The sequence below is a fragment of the Perca fluviatilis genome, chromosome 5 (genome assembly GCF_010015445.1).
Source record: "Perca fluviatilis chromosome 5, GENO_Pfluv_1.0, whole genome shotgun sequence".
Taxonomy (NCBI): domain Eukaryota; kingdom Metazoa; phylum Chordata; class Actinopteri; order Perciformes; family Percidae; genus Perca; species Perca fluviatilis.
Window position 1 is genome coordinate 848,402 of NC_053116.1, and position 6,000 is coordinate 854,401.

Genomic DNA, 6,000 nt, shown 5'->3' on the forward strand with positions numbered 1-6,000 from the left:
TGTTCATCAGCAGATGAAGTTTGACTGGTTCAAGCAGGAACATTGAAAGTGGAGATTTCAACAACTAAATGTCAATGACAACTGGGCTGACAAGCTACAGCCGCTGATGAAGATCATGCGATATGATCAAAAGCTATTCAAAGGGGTGACTAAAGAGACCCTGAGCTTAGATTGTTTTGTCAACACTCTCCATTTAATTGGTGCTGAATAGGGCTGGGTATCGTTTATTGATACCTTAAAGGTATTGACCAAAATAACGACTATTTGTGTGGCTTTACTCCACTCCCTTTGAAGGTTAAAATAATCAATACCCGGCCCTCGTGCTGGATGAAATTAAAGTAGAGCAAATGTCTTGAACAGCTCCAGCTAACAGTATTGAGTCATCATGACAATATCAAAACATTTAAAGAGAAATACACCAGCAGCCGTGAACACATAAATTTAAAAAGGATTAAACATGATCAATTAGCTAGAACAAATGTCTTACTTACTGATAGACTCAATAACAGCTGTCTGCAATATTAACCTTTGGCCAGCAGGGGGCAGCACAGTCACAGTATGTGAAGATCTCCCTTTCTTTTCTAACCAGTGAAGGTTTTAATGCAATTTGTTTTTTACAATTCAGTTGCTTTTCCTACAGCACATACCCTTCCAGCTTTTTCAACAGTTTCTCTCAAATCAAGTCTAATCTTCTCTTAGTTGCTATAAACAGAACCAGCAAAAACTGGTGAGTAAGAATCATCCCTCGCTGTTTCTCAGTTACTTTTTGCATCAGTGCCATAGACCAGCATGCAGCACCTTAAATCAAGCAGCTACATACAACCAAAGAGTGATGTTTCCCTTATGTTTAGAATCATTCAATCAAGGCCCGAGAAAGTAAAATCATCCAGATTGGAGGGAGGTCTAAAAAGATCAATTAGATCAATGATCAATTTGTGTTACATAAATGTTATATTTTCTATTTTATTAATCATCTTGAGAATCCTCAACTTTATTTGTGACAGCTTGTGGTGGGTCCAAATGGGAATATGAAAAACAGGCCAACACGCAAAATGCACACATCAACAACAGTTAAAGTGATTGTTCGGAGTAATTTACCCTAGGGTCCTTTGCACCACGACCTCGAGCCAAACACCCCCCCAGAAGCTTTTTTCACCTGGGTCTAACATTGGGCGAGTTAGCGTAGAGTAGTACTGCTGCTGTGTGTCTAACTGCAGGTAGCAGCAGCAGCAGCAGAGAGCAGAAGCCAGCAGGCAAGTGTTATTTACATAAACTTCTGGTGTACTTACAAACTTTCCAATCCATCGTTTTATGAGTGCATAACCTATATATACTAGTGTAGACCTTTGGTATCATTTCGGGCATTATTAGTCATTTAAGAGATACAAACGTGGGTCCATTAGCCCCGCGCTAAGCTATTCAGCCGCTAACGCTACTCTACGCTAACTCGCCCAATGTTAGACCCAGGTGAAAAAAGCTTCTGGGGGGGTGTTTGGCTCGAGGTCGTGGTGCAAAGGACCCTAGGGTAAATTACTCCGAACCATCACTTTAAGGTTTCAAAGTTAAAACAAAGTTTGTCATCCCAAACACTCATATTTTCTTGATTTTAAACGGTATCAAAGCAAAATGTAGTGACGTTGCCCATGGGAATAATTGTGTTTTTAAAAAGAGTTTGATCCAATGTCAATGTTTGATTTCCAGTTCTTTTAAATGTACACGTGTTTGGGCATCTATGCTGCTGATGAAACGCTTGGAAAAGTTCTTGTTTTTAGTGTCAGACTAGTGGCGAAGCATTATAAGCCGTTCCACTAGTTTCTTATCAAAGCACCTGACCAGCAGCTACTACTGTCCAAACACAAGGTCACTTTCTGCACTTATACTGTATGTACAGTCCTCTGTATAGGCTTTTTTGTATTCTGCCTGTTTGTATGTCACTTAATGTGCAATAAGGAAACTTTTGATATGCATGTGCATATGTGTGTTACGAAAAGTGCTTTCCAGCCATAACTGCACTCTTATCTGTGTGTGTGTGTGTGTGTGTGTGTGTGTGTGTGTGTGTGTGTGTGTGTGTGTGTGTGTGTGTGTGTGTGTGTGTGTGTGTGTGTGTGTGTGTGTGTCCTCCTATCTGCTATGGAGTTACCTGGGTCAGTAACATTTGACCTTTGTCCCTCTGCTGTACAAGTTCAAATTTAAACAGCCATTTTTGCCAAACACTTTATGAATACGGACATAAAATGTTGATCACTTGTAGTAAGTCATTCATGACATTTCATAAGACTTTTATGAAGTGAAATTCATATACATTAAATCTGTGTGGATGTCAGGGAGGTTGCTGGTTGGTTGGGGGGTTTTTGAGGGAGGAAGGAAGGAAGAAGGAAGGAAGGAAGGAAGGAAGGAAGGAAGGAAGGAAGGAAGGAAGGAAGGAAATAAGGAAAGCCAACCTGATAAAAGGTATAAAGTACAACTGATAAACAGTTATGGTTGGTTCACAGTGCAGCACCTGTATGTCTCTGAGACTTTCTTGTGTGCAAGAACTTTGTAACCTGCTATACTGTAATCACGGAACAAAAGGAAATGAAGTGCAATTTGATCCTTCAACAGTCCTCTTAGAAACAAAAAAGTTTATAGTATAGTAAATATTTGAAGAGCAGAAAGACAAATCATTTTTGTGTGTCTATTGTAGATTTAGATTTAGAAGGTCAGTCACTGACTTATCTGGACAATTTTTGTAAGGTCGCATATTAAGATTCATCAATTAATCTAGCTTTTGTTATAATTTTATTGATTATTTTAGTTCGGAAAATGCCCATCAAAATGACCCAGAACCCAACAAAAGCAAAAACTGAAAACTGAGAAGAACTCCCCATTGCTGCTTAAAATCACACACACTAACTATTTGTCCTTAACAATGACCTCCTTTTATCATTCCAGTGATGATGCAGCATTTTCACAAAGTACACACAAAACAACCCACATACACATGCATACCTGAAACAACATGCGGGCACATACACAAGACTTGTGTCACATACGCACTCCTATCTAAGTCACTGAGGTCCCTTGGGTAGCCTAGGACAAGATGGTGCAACAAAACTGTATACGTGAGTGGGTGTGTATAGGTGATTCCTGTAGAGTCATGTCACCCAGGTACCATATATTAACTGTGGCAGCAACAGCTTTACTTCCAAAGGAGCAACACATCATGCATGATGTCTACACAAACACCCTCTGTTACATGGAAGTATTTAAGTGTATTCAAACAAGAGTCCAGCCATTTCCTACCTCGTGGACTTTGTGCAAGTACATTTGTGTCTTATGACTTTTTGGTTGCATTACTGTTCACTGAACCTGATGGTGTGTTGTGGTCTCCTCCCCATGCTGGTTTCGTAATGTAGTCTCCTGCACCTCCAACTTCTGTCTCATGAACATGTGCAACTCCTCTGGGTCTAGTTCTACCTCCTCAAGAAACCTTTCAGCAGCATCCAACACAATTTTGTTAGTTAGATGGCGGACTCTCATAGTATTTGTTTTCTGGCCCTCAGTCTTACAGAAAATTTCTCAACATTCTCACATTAAGTACACTTCCCATTTTATCCTTTATTTCATCAAACAGTTTGAGAGGGCTTTATCACTGCCTGGTTAAATTCATTCCCAAAGTCCTGCAAATTATCCGTATTGTTTGGCAACCGTCGCACCAAATCTGTCTGGTACAAAAACTCGCCAACACACGCTGATTCAAACGGACCGCCACTGTCGCTTCCGCCTCACACCAACGTTAGCCTACTGAGCGCCTCTGACTCTCTGTGACGAATTCAAATTCAGCGCACAGTTAGTGACTCTTTTTACGCCAGTCAGCAGCGGTTGGTCTCTCCCCGTCCGTCCAGGTGGAGCTTGGCAGTGCCGGATATGCTGTGTTCCATTGTACTCGGACATTAGAAACGTCCGACAAGGAAAGGTACGTTACGTTAATCGGGCCAGGCACTGCATTTCATTCCTGCTAACTCACAATGGCAGACCAACAGAATAAAAGAAAAGAAAAATGAATTAATGAATAAATAACTCCCACACCCACAAGAGGACCGAACTGATTCTGGTTGAGATGACATGTCAACCTTTTCCATCGACTGCAGCGACCCCCTTATTTTAATCAATAAAGGGCGTACATTACAGGTTGGTTTAGATGTTAGCCATGTTGTGTCAGCTAATAATGTTAGCAATGTGAGGCGCCACACTCCGGTCGGTTCAGCCCTTTCCTTCCCGGGTGAGGTGAATAAGGGGAAGGCTGTGCTGGCCTTTCTCCCTCAGCCTCCACTTCATCAGCTAATGTTATATCACATTCTGCCTCAGTGGCTAGTAGGGTGTTTGATTGGTGGTTAGATTGAATGCTATCGCTATGTGGCTAACCGTGCTATACAGGCAACAGTGCTAATGCAGACAAGACGGCTTCACGGTGGAAACATCGCACCTCCCCGATAGCCTCGGTGAGTAATACTGATAACTGCGTTAGCACTGTTGACCGTGTCAGCACGACTAGCCACGTTAGCTAGCCACTGCCTCCCCAGCTCTATCGTCTCCATGGCTGCGCGTGTCCCCAAAAGGCCTTTATCTTCATCAGGGTTTTTCCTGCATAGAGGAATTATTGGCTCCCCCCAAAGAGGTTTTAGTCAGCCCCAAAGGGAAATCAACAGCAGCAATATGGTAAGAACTGAGAATAAAAATAGCAATTCAACTCCTCTCTAAATGTGTGATCAATTTACCAAACAACCTTTGAACGAGAACTGAATATGAGAGTCTGGACTCTCCCGGTTATTTATTTAAATAAAAAAATATTAACCAATTTTGTCAACTGGGGTTTTAATAACTCAAGCATATTATACATTTTTGTTTATCAAATTGTCAGAAATGACAGGTAAATGCATAGATTTTTATCAAATAAGGTAACACAGACTCATTGCCTTCACTGTGCGTGGAGCAATCATGCTTAGGCCTACTGCTGTGTGGCAAAGGCATCTAAATATTCAGCTATATATTCATGTATTTGAGTGTCATGTAACACAGTTTGTTCTTATTATGTCAGATTACAGAAAAGTTGGCAGGAACATCTAATATATACACAATAAGTCTGACAAACATTCAGCGCTGGCAAACAGCCAAAACTAAATCCAATATCCATTTTTGAACCCGATCACCCTGAGACGGCTGGCAGGGAGTTCCATTCAAAGCAAACACACAGACACATAAGCAGCATTTTAATGTTACAGCTGGTGGTCATGTTCATCAACTAACTGGATCAGCAACAAATTTGGGGTCAAGTGTGCTCAACAATGGCTGCTTTGTCTCCTCAGATCTTATTTCTTTTCCGAATGCTTTACACTCCTGACTCAGAGTGCTGTTGTAGGATGGTTCTGCAAAATCCCGGATTGCATTGATTCCTAAAAATGCATGTGGTAACAACGGAGATTGGACGTGAACCCAGATGGAGTCAAAGTCACATGAAATGCATCCTTCAAAAGATGCCTTTTTTCAGCCCTAAAATGATCAATGCTTGCTTACAGATTTACACAAACTCTCACTCACACACACACACACACACACACACACACACACACACACACACACACACACACACACACACACACACACACACACACACACACACACACGGCTCCATAATATAACTGGCAAAAATACAATGACTTCATGCATCGGCCTACAAGGGCAAAATGGTTGAATCTAGTGAAATACTGTAAAAATGTCAAATATGACCACTTTTGTTCAAAATGAAATGCTGACATTACAGAATGCATGGTTTTATACTGTAAAGACAGTGAGATCAAAACATGTGGTTATAATGGAAGTCAATGAGGCATTTTTGCCTTGAAGGTGTCCAGAGGGAGTATCTGGAACTACATAAAAAATACTAATGCAATCAAATTAATTTTGTTGCTTATCTTTGACATATCCAAGCCTCTAATCACCACCAAAGCCCCATTCCCCTAT